Source organism: Macrobrachium nipponense, chromosome 41 (assembly GCF_015104395.2).
Source record: "Macrobrachium nipponense isolate FS-2020 chromosome 41, ASM1510439v2, whole genome shotgun sequence".
NCBI lineage: Eukaryota > Metazoa > Arthropoda > Malacostraca > Decapoda > Palaemonidae > Macrobrachium > Macrobrachium nipponense.
In genome coordinates, this window is record NC_061102.1 from 38,098,569 (window position 1) to 38,116,776 (window position 18,208).

The following is an 18,208-nucleotide window of genomic DNA, read 5'->3' on the forward strand; positions in this document are numbered from 1 at the left end:
GCTCTTGCTAAGAAAGAGCTAAAGACCGATCTCTTCTTTAATACTCCCGTTCCAAAAAGAGAGGCAACTTCAACGGAACCGTCCATGACCACTCTGTCCAGGCAAGCCAGGACGCTCGAAAGTTCCTCCATGGAAACAAAGTCAGTGTCCTGAGCTCTCTTCGCTAAAGCTCCCAAAGCCCAATCCATAAAATTGAAGACTTCTAGGGTTTTAAAGAGGCCCTTTAGAAGGTGGTCTAGCTCACACATGCCCCAAGTTGCCTTAGCAGACAGCAAAGACTTCCTCCTAGAAGAGTCCACTAAGGAAGCAAAATCCGCATCTGCGGAAGAAGGAAGGCCTAACCCCATAGGTTCTTTGGTCTCGTACCACCTTCCTGGTTTGCCTGTTAACTTGGAAGGAGGGCAGGAAAAAACTGTCTTGCCCGCTTCCCTTCTGGAAGTCAACCACTCTGAAAAAGTCTTTAATGCCTTTTTCATACAAAGAGCGGGGCGCATCTTGACGAAGGAAGACGACTTGAGAGCTTTTGTGCTAGACATCAACGATCCTGGTGAAGGAGGGTCCGCAGGATGAAGGGAGTCTCCGAACTCCTTTAGCAGCAAAAGAGAAAGTCTCTTGTAGTCAGAAACTGCTACATCTACTGGCTCGTCGTCTTCCGATACCTGGTCCAACTGATCCACAGAAGGAGACCGTTTGGGAGTGATCTGGCTCTTCCCGGGAGAAGAACTCCTTTCCCGAGAAGGGGAGCGCTGAACATTAGCACTTCTATACGAAGAGTGAGGCTCCTGCCTGTCGGAAACACTCTTGCGCCTTCTAGACTCTTGTTGTCTAGGTTCGCCAGGTTAGTGGCGCTTGTTAGGCTCCTGGCGTCCTGATTCAGGGCGCTTGAAAAGATCCCCGCGTCCTGATTCCTGACGCTTAACAGGCTCTTGGCGCCCTAACACTTGACGCCTAACGTACTCCTGGCGTCCTGCCTCCTGGCGTCCTAACTCCTGGCGCCCTGACTCCTGGCTCCCTGACTCCTGGCTCCCTGACTCCTGGCGCCCTGACTCATGGCGTCCTGACTCCTGGCGCCCTGACTCCTGGCGTCCTGATTCCTGCCTTCTAGCAGAATCCTGACGTCCTGAATCCTGTGTTCTGAGAGGCTCTTGACGCCCTTTCTTACGTCTTGCTGCCTCTTTGCGCCTGTCTGGCTCCTGGTCCTGCAGACCCAAAGGATCCTGATACTTAAATCGGTTTTCCGGTTCCTTAAACCTAAACCGATCGAGACTTCTGCTCGATTCGCGGCGTCTCAGAGGGCGCTTCGGGGAAGACAGCCTATAGGGCGAAAGGACTCTTCTCTCAGGAGAACAACTCCTATCAGACGAGTCTCTCGACGAAGGCGATAAACGCCCTGGAGATCGTGAGGGTTCTCTCCTATACGAAGAGGGGCGCTTAGCGGAACTCTTAACAGGGCGCGAAACATCCTTCCTCCTTGTAGAGTCCTTAGCAAAAGAGCCTACGAGAGAAGCTAACTGCTCTCGCAGATTAACCAAAAACTTCTTCGTAGGATCCTGAAGAGAAGGCTCCTCTTGTTTAGTCTTCTTAGGTCCCGAAGGCCAATTCCTCGGGAAAACGCTCTGGGCTGGAATCAGCCGCGTCTCCTTTAGGCGCCTTCCAGGCTCTCTTCAAAGGGCGCGAAAGAGAGGCCGAACTCCATCCTCGTTTAGGAGAGGAAGAGTCTGAGGCCGAAAAACACTCCCTTAGGACGCCTTTCTGCGGCAATCCGAGGCAGCCTGGGACTTAACAACAGGATCTGCCGAAGGGACGCCTGACCGTTGGGGATGTTCTGCATCCTCCCTGCGGCTTTCGACATTCCTCCTCCCCTGGTCCTGGGAGTTTGGAAGCGGTCTAGGCCTAGGAGCAATGAGGAACCGGTCAGACGCCCCCTCCACTGCACTGGGGACACTGCACAAGTCACTATCACCACTCTTACCTTGGTTTAGAGCTCGTAGCTGAGCTTGAAGTTTCTTAATTGAAGCTTTTACATTTTCCCTCTCTGACGAAGAATCTTTGGATTCAGAACAGGGAGAAGCATCTGAGGCTAAGGGAAAATCGTTAGTAGGAGAGTTAACTTCTTGTTCTAAAGAGCAAGATCTACTAGATGACCTAGCTGAAGCCTTTCTCACTCTATCTCTCTCAAGCTTCCTAACATATGATGATAAGTCTTTCCATTCAAGCTCCGTAAGGTTCTCGCATTCAACACAGGTGTTAATAAAAGAACATTCATTCTCCCTGCATTTAGCGCAAATACTATGAGGATCTAATGCCGATTTAGGCAGCCTAACCTTACAACCTTCCCTACTGCAAACTCTAAACATAGGTGAAGCCTTAGCGTCAGACATCGTGAAAGAGTAATCAAAACCAAAGTCGAAAAACAGTCCATAATAAGCGTATGCCAAGCCAGAGAAAAAACAGAATACATCACCAAAAAACCAATCCAAATTCTCGGCAAACGAGTTGAAATCCAAGATGGAGGAACGAACAATAGGTGTTGTCCGTTCAACCGACAGAGAAATTATGGCTTAGAAAACGGGAATAGTTCCAGACCCCGCCACCCAGCGGCGGGAATGGTGGATCACCTGACCTACCTGCCGCGTGTGCCGCGAGTTTTGAAATTCTGTCGGGACGACCGAGTCTATAGCTAAGTATATATCTGCTGGGTAAGTTACTTGTACAAAAATACCACTTTTGTATATGTAACTTAGCTAGTAATTACATAGCTGATTCCCACATTGACAGGAAATGGGATAGATGGACTATTCTATTCCCAAACAATGTTAAAAGAGACAATGAAATGAGAAAGAATTTCTGCTAATACTCACAGAATGCTTGTTGACCCCTTACTTGTTGAGAAAGCAACAGCATCATGATACAGCCTCTGGTATCACGCTCATCTTAACCAGTAGATACGGGTCAGTATAGCCATTGGTCGCCTACTACTTAAGTGGGAACCTCATAGTGGAGGATATTTCCAAACGTTAGTGAGGACTAACAAACAGATGCCCCTGCCCAGGGCACAGCACCAACAATACAACAACCAGAGAAAACCATACCTTCATGTACATACTACGTACATATCAAAACCACCACCACCCCACCCATAAAAACTGGTGGGTACCCAGGTACACTGTAGCCTCAGACTTCCCAAGAACACAACATAAGGAACAAGACAAAATGTGATAAGGAAGACACTTCCTACACTTCTTCTCCCAATACCATGCCAACCAACAATAAAGGTACCAAGGTACTGTAATCCTTATAAGTCGTTTCCATGTCCCGAAGAGGAAAAGAAGCAAATACTGACTTGCACTTCCAGTAAATTGTTTCAAGAATGGAAGTAAAGGAAAGATTGTATTTGAAAACTAATGAAGTTGCTAATGATCTGACTTCATGTGCTTTTACTTTCACTAATTTGCAATCAGGAAGAATGATAAAGCTCTTTTCGCAAGTGGATGTGATGGATCCTTGACTGAGGTCCAGAGGTTACTGGACGGGCCTCTAATACTCTCTGTTCTGCTAAGATAATATTTAAGCACTCTTACAGGGCAAAGCATTCTTTCTTCATCTTCTGATCCTAGAATTCTTGTCAGACTCTTAATTCTAAAGGATTGAGGCCATGGTTTAGCAGGATTCTTGTTTTTAGCAAGAAAACCCAATGTGAGAGAACATACTGCATTGTTTGCCACAAAACAGACTCTTTTGTCCATGGCTTGTACCTCGCTAACCTTTTTGGCTGTTGCGAGAGCCACTAAGAAGAGAGTTTTCTTTGTCAAATGGCAAAAAGAGGCTGAATCTAAGGGTTTGAACTGAGAACTAGAGAGCCACTTTAGCACTATGTCTAAATTCCATGAGACAAGTTCCATGCTTCTCTTCATATCAAAGGATATAAACAAGTTGGAAATATCTTGATTACCAGATAAATTGATGCCTCTGTGTCTGAACACTGAGGCAAGTATTGCTCTGTATCCTTTTACAGTAGATGATAATTCTTTTCTTTCCTTCAAAAATAAAAGGAAATCCACATCTCTGTTGAAGATGTTTTAGTAGAAGAGATTCTATTGTTTTTGCACCAGTTTCGGAATATTATCCACTTGCCTTGGTATACGTCAATTGAAGCTTCTCTTGAAAACCCTGTTGCTCTGATGAGTCTTTCGATAGTTTGTACTGTCAGAGCCAGAGACGAAAACTTTTGACGAAAGTAGTTGAAATGGGACTGTCTGAGTAGCTTTTTCTTTTGCGGTAGAAGTCTTGGAAAGTCTACCAGTAGACTCATTAGTTCCGGGAACCTTTCTCTTAGCGGCCAAAATGGTGCTACTAGTATCACTGTCCTGTTCTGATACTTCCCTGATCATTGTGAATGGGCGAAATGCATAGAGGAACTTGTCGGACCAATCAAGTAACATGGCACCTGTTGCCCATGCTCGAGGATCTGGAATTGGGGAGCAAAATAGCTAAAGTTGAAAGTTTTTTGACATTGCAAAAAGGTCCAACATTGATGTTCCCCAAAGCTTTCATAGGTCTAGACATACCAGTAGGTCTAAAGTCCATTCCGTCTGAATCACTTGGTTTCAGTGGCGCAGCTTTTCTACAAAGATGTTCACTTTCCCCTAGACAAATTTGGTGATCAACGAAGCCTGATTTTGTTTCGCCCATACAAGAAGAGGGAGAAAAAGGATGTTCCTCCTTGTTTGCTTATGTAGGCTAGAGCAGTTGTGTTGTCCAAGTGGACTGCAACCGTCCTTCCGGACACTATCGAGGAAAATGCCATCAGGCCCAATTGTATTGCTTTCAACTTCTTGACGTTTATATGCCAGCAGTTGTTCCTTTACCACATTCTGGAAATTTCCTTCTTTTCCAAGAGAGCTCCCCAGCCCAGATCCAATGCGTCAAGAACAGAAGTTTAGGTCTGGGTTCTGAGGACAAAGAAACTTCCTTTCTAGCAAGCTGTCTCTCGATTTCTACCAACGCAGGTATTTCTTGATTTCCGGGGTGATCAGAAACTTGAATGAATCAGGATTTCTTTTCCTGTCCCATTTGTCTTTTAGGTAGAACTGAAGAACTCTTAGATGAAGTCTCCCTAGGGAGACAAACCTCTCTGTTGAGGCCATTCCCAGGAGACTCCCAGCAATTGACCGTGCAATACTGAAGATTCAGATAGTATTCGTCTATTTTCTGTAGACATGACTCCACTCTTTTCGGGGATAGAAAAGCCCGAAAACGAAGAGAGTTGAGAGTCAATCCAAAATAAACTATCTCCTGACAATGAGTCATTTGTAATTTTTGGTGATTTATTACAGGTACTCCTCATTTAACGATGTACTCGTTTTACGACAAATCGTTGTCATGACGACAACATGAAGAGGGGAAAAAAAAAAAATAGTAGCCATGAGAAAGGCTATTCAGTGGTGATAATCTAGCCTAGCCTAGGTTTTGAAAACCTTGAAATCTATCGCTAAAACAACAAATAAAATTTTAATATACTTTGTAAAGAAAAGCTATACAGTTGAACCTCTTGAAGCCAGGATTCCATGGTCCAGGAACCCCAGTAGTTCGGCTTGATTCAGCCGCCATTAGTTTGTTGCGCCACCAAATTGGTGGTGCCACATATTGTTTACAACTTCAAAACAGCAAAAATTATGCCATATCTCCTTTGTTTTTGTGAGAATAATTAACTTGAAAATACATATATTTTTTCAAATATTCCACTGAGAAGTCTCTACCAAGTCAATCCTTTTAATCAAAACAATGAGACATTTGCATGCACGAATTCCTTACTCTTAGTATGCTTGAAAGACTTATATGTGATACAGTTTGATCATTTCTTTTATACAACTGTGTGTTTACATACGTATTTGATATGTCATCCATGAGATCAGATGATACTAAAGGTAAGAAGTGCAAGTGTAAATCTTTATCATTGTTGGAAAATGTTTATCCCATTAGCGAATAGTTTGGTGATCACTTTCCTCAATAGATGGCGCTGTGCTTTGTTAACGTTTTGACAGTGACATTCAAATGCCCTGTGATCGCTGAAATTTATTCATTATTTTTTTCATCTCACTACCCTCTACAATCAAAATAAATGACGAAGAAACTAATAGCAATAATTATGAAATAGCAAATTCAGAATATGAAAGTCATTGCTAAATAATGTGCAGATTCTGAGAAAAGTTTAGCATTGAATTGATTTAGTATTGTAGTACTATTGACTTACTGGTAGGCTAAAGTACATACACTATTTTAAAGAAAATTATACACTATGAAGTTACAAAATAATGAAGTAAAAATATATATGAGTAATAAAATGATGAAAAGCATTGTCAGAACTTGTCAAGTACATGTAGTAGGCTATGTCGGAAACTAGTTCTGTGTACTATAATATATGACTAAAAATTAATCCTATTAGTTGAAATAAAGAGAATAACGCGTTCAACGTTGAATTCGTTTAATGACGTGGTGACTGTACTAATCCTAGTTCCTGTGCCAGTAGAAGAGTTTTCTGAAGGGCCTCTGTACATTGTTCCTTTGATTTTTGCTCAAAGAAACGTCATCCAAGTAGAATGCTATGTTGACCCCCATTAGAAGGAGCCAACCTGCTAAGGGAGTGAGGATACATGTAAAGACTTGTGGGGTGGTTGACAGCCCAAAGCATAGTGCCCGAAACTGAAACACTTGATCCCGAAACTCAAATCTTAGGAACTTTCAGGAATTTGGATGGATTGGTATGTGGAAGTAAGCATCTTGAAGATCTATTGATACAATCCAATCCTCTTGACAGATGGATGCTAAAATCGAATGTGTTGTTTCCATTTTGAATTTTGTCTTTTGGACAAATACATTCAGGGTGCTTACATCCAGCACTGGTCTCCATTCCCCTGATGACTTTGGCACTAAGAAGAGGCAATTGTAGAATCCTTTCAAATTTTGATCTGGGACTATTTCCATCGCTTCTTTCTCAAGAAGTAAGGACACTTCCTCTTGGCTATGGGGGGAGTTTTCAGAAAAGAAATATTGTACCTGCGTCTTAACTTAATACTTCTACCACCCATCGCTCTGCTCCTCTCTGGTCCCACTTCTCCCAATACTGATGGAGTCTGGCACCTACTTTTATATGAAGGACATTGTGCTCACTTTTTAGAGGGGGTTTTGTCATGTACTTCTTAATGGACCTTGATGAGAATCGTACGTTGGCTAGAGTTAAAGGCTGAAACATGCGATTCCTTACGTCGTCTGGATGACTTCATAAATAAATTCTATGTAGAAGACTTCTACATTTCACAGGAAATCTCATCCACTACAGCCTGTGGGAAAAGACCTTCTCTCAAGAGAGGTGAAAATAGAAGGGGCAATCTCTGAACTGATGTCACTCCTTTTGTGGTGTAAGAACACCATAACTCCCTCTTCTTCAATAGTACTTCCATGGCATAGAGGCTGGCCAGCTCCCTAGAGCCATCTCTAACTACTTTATCTGCACAAGAAGTATGTAAAGGAGAACTGACAATAATTCCGCTGGTAAGTCGGATATTTCTGAATTTTGCAAGCTAAAGAGCCTATAGTTCAGTCAAGGAAACTCACAATTTCCAAGACTTTAAAAAGATTCCTAAATGGTCCAGCTCAGCTGACGAGAACATGGTCTTGGCCACAGAAAAAGCTGACCTCCGGGCAGAGTCAACGAGACTGAGAAGTCCCCTTCAGAAGAGGCAGCCACACCCAAGGAAGGAACTCCTCCTGTCATGTAGCATGATTAGCTTCTCTTCAAAAGAAAGATGGTAGATAATGAAACTTAAATTTACCCAATTCTCTCTTCTCTGACATCCATTTTTCCACTTCTTTGAGAGCCTTCCTAGCCGAAATAGAAAGTACCATCTGAGTTCCATGAGCAGACTCTGCTGCAAGATGACTGTTCAATTGGAGAATTGATGCTGGAGACAAGGGTGTTGCAAGAAAGAAGTAAGGTGGGTAGCTCTGTAGTAAGTAGCGCAATAAAGCTGCGTAAACTGTAGGAGGAGTCTTCTTCCACTTCCTCTTTCTCCTCTTCCTTGAATGAAGACACTGCAAGTCCCTCGTAGTTGTGGACGGCTTCTTTAAACAACTCAAAATGTCGTCCAAGCACTGTTTAATTGAAGCAAGAGAGGGATCCAAGAAGCCCAAAGGTTGTTGTAAAGGTGCTGGAGCTACGAACCCAGTATTCACTGGTTGATTCTCAACAAGAGAAGCCCTATTCAGAAGTAAAGAGGAGCATCTAGCTGACTCCGAGCGATCACCCAACGGCAAGGCCTTACACTGTTTTGCTGTATGAGAAGGCTCTAATCCCAGTTTATGACGGGGAAGCTCTGGTGCCAAAGACCGTCCAGGAGTGAGAGGGTGCTCACACGTAAGTGGGCGCTCGGAGGCAAGTGGATGTTTGGGCGCAAGTGGGCGCTCAAGAGCATAAGATTGCTCAGGCATAAATGAGCACTCAGTAAGAGTATTCTGCTGTGGCGCCAGCTGGCTGGCACTTAGACACTAGGGTCAATCTGAAGAAACTTCATTACCTAAATCTACAGGTGTTATTGTACATTTGCATCTTACTATCACTTGACGTTCATTTGAACATTCATTGAAAAAACACTCTGGGCTGTCCCAAAAACTACTTGAGGTAACAGCTTCCCTTACTCTCTTACAAGGCACCTGAGGGGTGCAAGGTACTACTTCTGACCTTTTCAGTGGTCTTGACTTACCATTGTTGCACCATTGGCGCCTCTGTTCTGGACTCGAATCATCGAACTAGTTGAAAGACAATGAGTTTCACAAAACACATTTTTCCACTGATCACCTGTTGACACCTGTGCGTTTGTGGCAGGTGAGACTGAGGGACCTACAACCCGGGGGCAGACCCCTTCGACCTCCCTTGGGCTTCCACTATAGCTTCCTGATGCGGGGGAGTGTGCTAATGTCAAATTTTTTTTCAAGAACGGCAATGGCACTGGGTTTGGAAGTGCAGGAACTGGGTCTGAGGTTAGGTCGAAGAGAGTCAGGACTATTAATGGGGGATAAAGCAGAGAGAGAAACAACAGGTAATTCAACAGGAGAATTAAAGGATTCCCAACTAGCTAAACTCTTTTCCCTGGCAGTTGCTTTTCTCCTTCTGTCTTTCTCTTGCTTTTCTCCTTCTGTCTTTCTCTATCTCCAGTTTATTCAAATGAGAGTTTAAGATTTTTCAATCCTTACACTCGTTAAGTCAAATTAGCTGAACATACTTGTCCCTTGCAAGATGTACATTTAGTGTGCGAATCATACTTTGCTGAAGTAAGTCTAGTATTGCAACCTGTGCTGCAATAACGAATACTCGTTGAACTTGTGTCAGGCATCTGTAAACTCACAAGTCAAAAAGCAAGCCTTATCTATAATCATCCCTGTAAGTCAAAATTCAGAGGAAATCCTATACCAAAAGGCTACCAAAACAAAAATACTTCACCAATTTGCTAAATAATTCCACAAAATACAATGAAGAAAATTTCAAAACATCACTGCTGCTCACGACCGTTGCAGAGTGCCAGCGTAAACAAATTGGTTCTCTCTGCTCAGTTGTTCCTCTCTCTCCCAAAAGTGAGCATGGCCATTTACTTTCAATTTTAAAACAAAAGAATTGCTACCATGAATTTCAGAATTTAGCTGCTAGTACTTTTACATGTACAAAAATGTAATTCATCTTAAAAAGTTGAACGATTTGTTCTTATGAGAATACAAACTTTTCACATAGAGACTCACACCTTTGGTGGGAGTCATTGACCAACATGGATGATATTGTTCCTATTAACAAGAATTGCCAGGTCCCTATTCATATATGTGAACAGAGGAAGGATGACTCCAGTAACCTCCAGCACTGCTTGATAATGTCATGTCTAGGATAACAGTGTCTTGTCCCTCAGACGGACTTCCCTTATGAAGAAACAAGAGAACTACCTCAATTAAACAGAAATAATATTGCTCTTAGATACAATGATGACAGCCATTTACTGCTGGCACCCTTGGTAAAAGAGATTTGGAAGAATCATCTACCAACATAGGATGCTCAACTAAGTAAATCATCTGCTTTTGTCCAGACTAGCATGTATATGGCCTTGACAATAGACCACAAACTCAAGCACCTGCCTTGGTAATTCTGAGAGAGGAAGGTTCACTATAGCTATGTAGTGGCTAATTAACACTGTGACCATAGATTTCAAAGATGGGTGCTTGCCATTTTTAAGCACTGTAATTAGATTTGAATATTTTCTGCATAAATTCAGTACTATCTATAGAAAAACAGCATTTAATGTAACTTAAGTACATTATTTTACTGGGCATAATAATAGTAGCTAGAGTTCAACTAAACATTTCAAAAATATAGAGGGACTAGTGCATTTTAAATACTTGCTACAATTAATGTGAAGAAATTTTAAAGGCAGTCCCCACTTATTGGTGGACCCGGTTATCAGTGATCCATAAAATTGGCAATTTATGGCGCCATAATGGGCCAAGTTTTGGTTAACGGCACCATAAGGTGCTGATAATAGAGTTATGGCACCATAGCATACCTAACAGAGGCGCCATTAACCGGTTACTGGCACCATTAACTGAAACTTGCGCTTATATAAATAGCAGTTTCAGTTAATGGTGGTTTTTGCTTATCAGCACCCAGCAAAGACTGGAACCCCTGCCGATAACCGGGGACTGTCTGCATAATAAAAGTAACAAGACACCAGAATTACCTAAGAACAACACTTGTTTGACTATTTTACCAGCTCTGAGCCCATCATATCAGTACTGACAATGTTTGATATAGATTAAATCTTTGCATCATACAATAACACTATAAAAATTTGCTTGTAACAAATTTTCCTATACAAAGTAGCAATATTCTTTATAAAATGATATTGATATGATACAATAAAGTTTCATACATACTTACCTGGCAGATATATACATAGCTAAGACTCCGTCGTCCCCGACAGAAATTCAAATTTCGCGCCACTCGCTACAGGTAGGTCAGGTGATCTACCGGCCTGCCCTGGGCGGCAGGACTAGGAACCATTCCCGTTTGCTATCATATTTTCTCTCTTCCACCTGTCTCCTGCGGGGAGGCTGGGTGGGCCATTAATCGTATATATCTGCCAGGTAAGTATGTATGAAACTTTATTGTATCATAACAATATCATTTTCATACAATCAACTTACCTGTCAGATATATACATAGCTGATTGGCACCCTTTGGTGGAGGGTAAGAGACAGCTACTTATGGAATAGACAGGTAAACAACATATGTTGTAGGTATAAATAAACCTTGGTTCCTACCTGATAGGTGGTAGTTTTCATGGGTGATGCCCAGTAGTCTGCATCACCTCAAGAAACTTTAGCGAGATATATGATCTATGGCCAAGAGTTCTTGTGGGTCTGCCGATGGGGTCTTATCCCCTTACTCGGCAGAGCCTGAAAGGACTTTGTCAATGGGTGCTAATCCACTTATATGACAATACACCTTATGAAGGAGCACACAACCAATCCCGACCACCTGATCCTAACCACCGTGTTAGTATTAAAAATTGTTCCGAGTTATCCCCAAACTCTTCACAACAACCATAACTCAAAAACACATTACGCACACACACAATTTCCAAAAAAATGATACTAATCTAAAAAGATATCACAAGAGTTCCTTACTGAACAATAGTGACTGGCTGCCAGTGCGACGTCTGCACTTTGTCAGCAGAAAGTCTAGAACATATCTAATAGACTGTAAGTATATATTAAAGATTGGTGTTAGCTCCTGTACCCAGTATCATATCCGCTGACACGAAAGGACCTATAGAAAAACAATTCTCATAGGTCACACGAACATCTCTCAAGTAGTGAGATGCAAATACTGAGTTGCATCTCCAAAATGTCGCTTCCAAGATGTTCTTTAGCGACATATTTTTATGAAACGAGAGAGATGTCGCTACTGCTCTTACTTCATGAGCTTTCACTTTTAGAAGTCGAAAAGCGTCGTCAGGACAGATCTTATGCGCATCTGTAATGACGCTTCTAACAAAGAACGCTAGAGCGTTCTTGGACATCGGTCTTGTGGGGTCTTTTACCGCACACCAAAGACCTTGTGTCAAGCCCCCCATCTGTTGTTTTCTCTGAAGATAGAATTTCAGAGCTCTTACAGGACACAGAGATCTTTCTGATTCTCTCCCGACGAGACTCGATAAACCTTTAACCTCGAAGGTCCTAGGCCAGGGATTCGAGGGATTCTCGTTTTTAGCCAGAAACAAAGCTTTAAACGAGCAGATGGCCGAGTCCACTTTAAATCCTACTTTATCCTCTAGAGCATGCAGTTCACTAACTCTTTTTGCTGTGGCTAAAGCTAATAGGAACAAACATTTTCTAGTCAGGTCTCGAAAAGATGTCAGATGAGGAGGTTCGAACTTATCAGAGGAAAGGAATTTTAAAACTACATCAAGGTTCCAGCTAGGAGGAGCTGGCCCTGACGACTTCGTAGTCTGAAAGGATCTTATGAGATCATGGAGATCCTTATTCCCTGTTAGATCTAGTCCTCTATTCCTGAAGACTGCCGAAAGCATACTTCTGTAGCCCTTTATTGTGGGTACCGATAGATGCGAATCCTCCCTCAAGAATAATAAGAAATCAGCGATTTCCGTCACAGAGGTAGTGGAGGAGGACAACTTCTTAGACTTACACCACCTTCTAAAAACTTCCCACTTAGACTGATCTACTCGTCTAGTGGAAGCTCTGCGGGCTCTCGCAATCGCGCTTGCAACCTTGCGAGAAAACCCTCTCGCTCTGACAAGTCTTTCGATAGTTGAAAGACAGTCAGAGCGAGAGCGGGGAGGTTTTGATGATACCTCTGGAAGTGTGGTTGCTTGAGAAGATCCGTCCTTCTTGGGAGGGATCTGGGAAAATCTACTGTCCACTCCACCACCTCTGTGAACCAGTCTTGTGCTGGCCAAAAGGGGGCTATTAGGGTCATCCGTGTTCTTTCTGAAGCTACAAATTTCTTCAGAACTAGTCCCAGGATCTTGAACGGAGGAAAAGCGTAGACGTCTACGTGAGACCAGTCTAGTAGGAAGGCGTCTACCATCAGAGCTCTGGGATCTTCTACCACCGAACAAAATACCTCCAGTCTTTTGGAAAGGAATGTGGCGAAGAGATCCACATGGGGAGTCCCCCAAAGAGACCAGAGACTCTGACACACTTCTGAGTGGAGGGTCCACTCTGTGTGAAGGACCTGGTTCCTCCTGCTGAGCCTGTCCGCCCTTACGTTTCTCACTCCCTGAATAAATCTCGTAAGCAGGGAGATATTCCTCTGGGAAGTCCAAAGCAGTAGATCTCTTGCCAGTTCGTAAAGGAACAAGGAGTGGGTCCCTCCTTATTTCCGAAGTAAGGCCAACGCTGTGGTATTGTCCATATTTACTTGAACCACTTGGTTCAATACCAAAGGTTCTAGTCTCTTTAGAGCCAGATGCATGGCAAAGAGCTCCTTGCAGTTTATGTGCCAGGACACCTGCGCTGCTTCCCAGATGCCTGACACCTCTCTCTGGCCTAAAGTTGCTCCCCAACCTTTCTCCGACGCGTTGGAGTATAACACTAGGTCTGGGCTCTGAACCTTCATTGAGATTCCCTTGTTCTCTTTCAATGGCGGCAACCACCATTCCAAGTGCGGTTTCATCTCCACTGGAATGGGAAAGGCGTCTGCTAGATTTCCTGTCTTCCAACTCCAAGACCTCTTGAGAAAGAATTGAAGTGGACGAATATGAAGTCTTCCTAGAGGAAAGAACTGTTCGAGCGAGGAAAGGGTCCCTAGAAGGCTTAACCATTCCCTCGCCGACGTCCGTTCTTTCCTTAAGAAGAGAGAGACTTTCTCCAAGCCTCTCGCGAGTCTCTCTTGCGAAGGAAATACTCGAAAACCCTGAGAATCCATCTGAATCCCCAGATAGACTGAGTTCTGTCTGGGGGTCAGCTGCGACTTCTCGAGGTTCACGAGTAATCCCAACGACTTGATCAAGTTCAAGGTCAGAATAAGGTCCTCCAAACACTGTCTCTCTGATCTGGCCCTGATGAGCCAGTCGTCCAGATACAGAGAGATATTCACCCCTTTTAGGTGAAGAAACCTTGCCACATTCTTCATCAGGCTTGTGAAGACCTGAGGAGCTGTGGACAGGCCGAAACACAAGGCCCTGAACGGAAATATCCTTCCCTCCGCCATAAAACGGAGGTACTTCTTCGACGAAGGGTGAATCGGTATGTGGAAATAGGCGTCCTGGAGATCCAGAGACACCATCCAATCTCCTTGGCATAAAGCTGAAAGAACTGAGGCCGAAGTCTCCATGGAGAACTTCTCCTTCTGAACAAATTTGTTCAGAGAGCTGACGTCCAGTACTGGTCTCCAGCCCCCCCGAGGCCTTTGCAACCAGAAAAAGGCGATTGTAAAACCTCGGGGAGTTTTTTGATCCACTGACTAGTTCTAATCGCTCTCACTTTCTTGTCCCACATCTGATCCACCATTAGGTCCGAAGAGTATCCCCATCAGTACCAGGGGATCCCTGTATTTTGGCTGACAGTTCCCGCGGAGTTGACGTCAGGGGAGGACTGTCGTGGAAAGGAATAAGGTATCCTTTCCTTATCATGGACAAAGATGAGACGTCCGTGCCTATACGTGCCCAGGCTTCCGCAAATTTTAAGAGCCTGGCACCTACTGGTGTTTGGAGAGAAGCATCATTTCCCCTTTTTAAAGGGACGGAAGGCAGACCTACCTCTCTTCTCAGGAACCTTCCTTCTTGAGGGTGCTCTGGAGGTAGGGCCTCCTCAAAAGGGCTGAACCGACATACTCGGTCCTTTCTTTTCCACCGCAGTCGCAGGTCTCTTCTTCCTTGATGACTGGGTAAGAAGGTCTTGAGTCGCCTTCTCAGTTAATGATCGAGAAATGTCTTTCACTAACTGAGAAGGAAACAAAAAGTCCGATAAGGGAGAGTACAACAGTGCTGCCCTTTGAGAGTGGGAGACTGCTTTAGTCAGAAAAGCACTGAAGACTGTCCTCTTCTTAAGAAGTCCCGCTCCAAATAAAGAGGAGATCTCTAACGAGCCATCTTGTACCGCCTTGTCGATACATGAAAGAATACACAGGAGAACTTCTGGATCGAGTCCTTCTGAATCATGGGCCTTCTTGGACATCACCCCAAGGGACCAATCTAAGAAGTTGAAAACTTCTAATACATGGAAGAGTCCCTTGAGGAGATGATCCAGTTCTGAAATGCCCCAAGTCACATGGGCAGAGTTCAATCCTTGCCTTCTTGACGCATCGACTAAAGTCGAAAAGTCCGCTTCAGCCGAAGACGGAAGAGAAAGGCCCACATTCTCTCCCGTCTGATACCAAATGCCCCGTTTACCAGCGAGTCTCGCTGGGGGCATGCAGAAGACCGTCCTGACCAGCTCCTTCTTCGAGTCCATCCACGAATTCAAAGACTGAAGAGCCCTCTTCATAGAAATGGTGGGCTTCATTCTTAGAAAAGATGAAGACTTCTTCGCCTTTGCGCTCGAGAACAGAGAAGGCGGAGAAGGAGAAGCGGCAGGGGATAAAGCGTCTCCGTATTCTTCAAGAAGCAGGGCTGTCAAGACTTTGTAGCTTGACAGTCCTTCTCTTCTACGATTCTCGTCTTCCGAGTTTTCCTCCAACTCGGGGTCTAGAGGAGACTCCGTAGACAAATCAGGAAGTCTTTCCTCTGGGGGAGACAAACTCCTGATAGGAGAGGGACTAAGGGAATGATAATCCCTCCTCTTCAAAGTTTGAGCTTTGTGAGAAGCTTCCCTCTTGGCTGGCGCCAAACGCCTAGGCTTCTCCTCATAAAAGGATGATGCCTCGCGCTTGGTTGACGCCTCTCGTCCGCCGAGCGTCCTGGCTGACGCCTCGCGCTTGGCTGACTCCTGACGTCTGGATGACGCCTCGCGCTTGGCTGACTCCTGACGTCTGGATGACGCCTCGCGCCTGGAAGAAGTCTCGCCCTCAACTGGCGTCCTGGCTGGCACCAAAACCTTGGCTGGCGCCTCGCGCTTAGATGACGCTCTGTATGACGCCTCGCGCCTGGAAGACGCCTCACGTCTATCTGGCGTCACGTCTCTGAAATATGGCTCTCTCAATCTCGATCTAGAAAGCAAAACTTCTTCAGCATGTTTGGAAGACGAAGCTTCATGTCTGAAAGACACCTCGCGTTTGGCAGGAGAGAGAGGACGAGACTTTTTGATCGGAAGAGAAATGTCCTCCTTACGAGGAGGATCTCTCGCCAAAACTCTCACCAATGAGGCTAGCTGTTCTTGCACAGCAAGAAGAATTTTCCTTGAAGCTTCTCCCACGTCATCTTCAATGGGAGGAGAAGGAGAATTCGAAGGCAAGCGGTCCACTACGTCCATGTAGGGAGACGTTGACGCAACCTTCGCCTTATTGATAGAAGAGGGAGCTTCATCTGAGAAGCGCTCGGGCTTGAATTCAAATCAGGTTCTCTCAAATGCCTTTTCAGTGGCCTAGAAAGGTCCGAATCCTTCCACCCTCGTTTAGGTGAAGGAGAGGGAGAGGAAGAGAAACACTCTCGGCAAGGACGGGCTTTTTGCAGAGGACGCTTTTTTCTATAGCGGCCCTGAGCAGCCTGAAGCGAAACAGAGCCTGCTGAAGGGACGTCTGACCGTTGGGGATTCCCCACGACCTCCTTAAGGCTTTTGACTTTCCTTCTCCTCTGGGCATGGGAGCTTGGAAGAGGTCTAGGCCTGGGAGCGTCGCAGGGACGATCAAACGCCCCCTCCACAACACTGGGAGCACTCACTTCACTGAACATTTCACTTTCACTATCCTTACCTTGTAAGACCGCCATTTTGGACTTCATCTTATGGATAGTAGCCTTCAGATCGGCGATTTCAGAAGCCGATTCTGAAAGTAAAGCTTGTGAATTCGACACAGATGGAGAATCAAAATCATCAAGGTTAGATATAGGGTCAATAAAAGGCTCAATAGGCCTTGTACTCACACTCTTCAAACGTCTAACCCTATCCCTCTCTAACTTCCTCAAATAAGAAGTTAGGGTCTTCCATTCTTCTGCATTTAACCCCTCACATTCATGACAGATATTAGTAGAAGAACATTGAAACCCCTACATTTACGACATACAGTGTGAGGATCAACCGAAGCCTTCGGTATCCTCACCCTGCAGCCTACATTCACACATTCTCACTCTCACATTTGAGTCAGACATACTGAGCAAAATAAAAAAGCAAGTCCAAATTCAGTCCACAGTAGCGATTGCCAAAAACCACGATCCAGATACGTCACCAAAAAGCCGAGAAACGATGATCAAAAGGTTGAAATAAGAATCTAAGTCAGGAGGTAGTAACAACAATGTTGATACCACCGGCGACAGAGAAAATATGATAGAAAACGGGAATGGTTCCTAGTCCTGCCGCCCAGGGCAGGCCGGTAGATCACCTGACCTACCTGTAGCGAGTGGCGCGAAATTTGAATTTCTGTCGGGGACGACGGAGTCTTAGCTATGTATATATCTGACAGGTAAGTTGATTGTATGAAAATACCATGTACGTATTGATTGAGTTACAGACAACTAAGGAATTAAGTACCACAATAAAATAACTAAGGAATTAAGTACTAAAATAAAATAATATTGCTAGCAAATGACAATATCAGTTGAATTATAGGGTAAAGTGAATGCCCATCTTTGTTGGTTTTCAAATTTCCTAAGTTGAAAAGGTCATAGTGGCCCATCATATGAAGTTTGGTACCATCAAGACAGACGTTAACCCTCTCTATGAGCATGTTTGCCTAATGCTTTCTTTGTCTTCCAAAAGATTCCTTGTAATTCCCTTGATTTTAGATTTGCTATGCATCGAGTCATTTTCAGCCAAATTTCCTTCTTCAGGAAAAAGTATGTTGAACTTTTATTTGTTTTGCTGATGATGATGTCCGGGTAAGTACTTGGTGGCAATGATTTCTTGAATGCTTGCTCTTCTCTTACAATAAAAGCAAGTCATGCTTACCTAGAAACTGCTACTAACATTACAATTAGCAGTCAAAGGCAACCATTTCTGTTACAGGGTACTATAATCACTAAGCATACTATTCAACTGAAGCATACATATGTAAAAGAAA

The 18,208-nt window shown here is 44.1% G+C and overlaps 1 protein-coding gene across 2 annotated transcripts in view; it reads right to left on the bottom strand.

Annotated features, from left to right (window-relative positions):
* LOC135212698 (heme transporter hrg1-A-like) overlaps window positions 1–18,208 on the bottom strand; it is an 85,397-nt gene that overhangs the window by 46,138 nt on the left and 21,051 nt on the right. The gene's annotated exons all lie outside the window — the stretch shown is intronic.